Here is a 3,502-nt window from a genome sequence, read left to right as displayed (position 1 = left end):
TGTTCTCTCTCTCTCAAAATAAATAAAATCATTAAAAGAAATTTTAAGAATGCACCTATTGATTCATGGGATTTTGCTTTTTCTGCACCAATCCCTTTCTACCATCCTGTTTACTACTGTTCTGCACAAAGGCAGTTTGGGTGCACAACCAATCTTGATGATGGGAGGAAATTCAAGAGACTGATTTCTCAGGGGGGCTTCATCTCAGGACGCCCTCATCGGCTGTATTTTCTGGGCACATATCTCAAGCAGTTCCATGGTAGACCCTTTTTCAGACTGTGGCTCATCTGAGAGTCACTGTGGTATGTCGCGACCAGTATATTCTCCCAACTTGTGGTCCGAGCTAACCTCACGCCCGCACATCCTACCCATGCATAAACTACTGTTTTTCACATACACGCAGATGCTGTGCTGATGAATAAAACCCAAGGTCATTGTGCAGTGCTATTGAATTCATTGTAGCCTTCAGTCATGTGGTTTTCCAATCAAAGAATATTTAAACTCTACCACTAACATATGAAAATATTGAAAAAAAAATGTAAAAAGGGGCACTTGCACTCAGTATTTTGGAGTCATTGTTCTAATCTGTAACAAAGACATTTCTAACTCAGCTGCCCCTCCACGGACAGGGTCTAAGAAGACAGTGTGTAATCTACTGCCTGTTTACGGCCCTTTGTCCCTTGGAGAGTTCCCTTAACCATAATTGTCCATACACTGTCCTCTTCTTCCTTTGTTTGTCTTGCTATCTTCTGCCAATATTTTTAATTCTATTCAGGTAGGCTTTCCTCCTCACCCTGATCAATGCTTTCTGTATTCTTGGTTCTCTTCTTTTATTCACCAGTTCATTGGAAAGCCTTCTTTTCTTTTTTTTTTAATATTTTTTAATGTTTTATTTATTTTTGACAGAGAGAGAGAGAGACAGAGCATGAACGGGGGAGGGTCAGAGAGAGAGGGAGACACAGAATCCGAAGCAGGCTCCAGGCTCTGAGCCATCAGCACAGAGCCTGATGCGGGGCTTGAACTCACAGACCGCGAGATCATGACCTGAGCCGAAGTCGGACACTCAACCGACTGAGCCACCCAGGCGCCCCTGGAAAGCCTTCTTAACTCCACCCACAGGTATTCCTATCAGGTGTGAAGAGCTTTACCCAAAGGCAGAGATGGAGTGTTTGGACCACAGAAGAACCACTTGAATCTATACTCCTTCTTAAAGGTTGACTGCACACAGTCATGTTTCCAGCCACACAGCTGGTATCCGGCCACATCCCCTTGGAATACACAATTTTCCTGCCCAAAGGCCTGGCTTCCAACTGGTAGCACCTGCAGTGCTTTGCCTTCAGGCTCTCTCTGGCCAATAGTGTCTGTTCTACCCAAGTGCAGTGCAGGGCAGAAGTGCTAGGACAGTAACACCAACCAGAGTCCCTTCAGCCGATGACTGATGGGGATTCATTGACAAATACCCAGCTCCCTACCCCTCTGGAGGGATAACTGAGGTGCGTGTCCCACACTGGCTCCCAGAGTTCCCTGGGTGAGTAAGCCCCAGTTGTCCACAATAGTGGCCTGGTTCCTGACAAATCTCACATTTTTGTCCTTCCTTCTCTTGTCACACTCTCCTACTCCCTGATGCTGTTTCCTGGGCTCCCTTCCTAATAATCTTCTTGCACTGTGATCCTTGTCCTTTTCTTATTAGGAAACACAAATTAAAATGCCCTGAGAAGTTCTCTGCCCTTATACATTTTAAATAACCTATTTCTAGATTGAAGGAAAGGATATGTTGACTGTCATCTAGTCCTGCTTGGATTTGTAATTTCATTACGTGGAGTTGACACTTACATAGCTATGACCTAGACAAGCCACTTAATGTCTTCGTGCTTCAGTTCCCTGATTGTAGAATAAGGGTTTGGACTCAAGCAGTGATTTTCTTTTTTAATTTAATTTATTTATTTTGATTTAAAAAAAATTTTAATGTTTATTTTTGAGACAGAGCTAGACAGAGCATGAGTGAGGGAGGGGCAGTGAGAGAGGGAGACACAGAATCTGAAGCAGGCTCCAGGCTCTGAGCTGTCAGCACAGAACCCAACTTGGGGCTCAAACTCATGAGCTGTGAATTCATGACCTGAGTCAAAGTCAGATGCTTGACCAACTGAGCCATCCAGGTGCCCCTTATTTATTTATTTTGAGAGAGCACACAAGTAGGGTGATGGGCAGAGAGAGAATCCCAAGCAGACTCTGCACTATCAGCACAAAGCTCAACGTGGGGCTTAGTCTCACGAAATATGAGATCATGACCCAAGCCCAAAATCAAGAGTCAGACAGTTAACCAACTGAGTCACCCAGGCGCCCCTGGAGCAGTGATTTTTAAAGTGCAGGATTCCTCTGAAATACTTTAAAGATTCTCCAGATGAAAGCAAAATCTGAAAATGAAAAGGTACTCATAAAATTATTTAAATTGAACTACAAAATTGCAAGAAAAGGGGAAGAATGCACTATATTGGGAGACAATTCTCCATGGGTCTCTCATGTTCCTGCTCATTTCACAAACAGAGGCACTGACAACCTTTATCCCAGACTGTCTTTTCTTTGTTGTATAACAAAGAGCCTTTGGAAATAAAGGCAGTGTCTCCCAATAGCCAGTGGCAGGTTTGTTTAGGGTCCTGTATAATAAAGACAATGCTTCCTTCCGGTGCCAAGGTCCAGCAGATTCTATTGCTTGTTGTAGCCCATTATAAGAATTCAAGTTCCCTGAACTTCAGGTTTCTCGGTGCTGATGAACACCCACTGCATGCGTAGCATCTTCTGGGACATTTGGTGTTAACCCAAAAAGACTTGGGAGGCAAGGGCAACCACAACAGACAAAGCTCCTGCCACTTGCTTTCCAAGAGTATGAAAGCACTTTGTCTCTGATCCAGGAATTTCATGTCTTCTGCCAGCCTTCATGAAACTATGTCATGCTAACTTTTCAGCTTACAGATTGGGCAAAATCTGAGAACCCCTCCTGTACTTAACTTTTGGAAAATGTTCCTGAATCTTGTGCTGTTGGTGTTACCAATGAAATGTAGGCTGATCAAAAGGTTTGTACAATACAATCATTACCATTGTCTGACAACATAGTCTAAAATAGAATACAAGAGTACAGACCCAAGATTCTGAAATAATTGGTTTAAAATCTGAGATTAGTAAATAAAATCTCTACGTTTTAAATAAGCAAGTGTATAGATGTTGGTGACTTCTCCATTTTGATTGTTTTTTTCTAAGTTCTTATAGGCAAATAAAAGGTATATTTATCACTTTATAAAACACTCACTGCAGACATATTAAGACAAGAAAATTGTAACTGCTTAGAACTCAAATAACACACCACAAATAACCTCATAAAAAATGTAGCAATGTCTGTATAATGAGTGATAGAAAAACTATTTGCATAAAAATTATTGCCAATATGTATGCAAGTAGTATATTTGTATAACAAGCCCTGACTGTCAACAAAAAGGCAACTTTGTTT

The sequence above is a fragment of the Neofelis nebulosa genome, chromosome 9 (genome assembly GCF_028018385.1).
Source record: "Neofelis nebulosa isolate mNeoNeb1 chromosome 9, mNeoNeb1.pri, whole genome shotgun sequence".
Classification (NCBI taxonomy): Eukaryota; Metazoa; Chordata; class Mammalia; order Carnivora; family Felidae; genus Neofelis; species Neofelis nebulosa.
The sequence above is the reverse complement of the archived record's forward strand: the minus strand, read 5'-3'. Positions refer to the sequence as shown.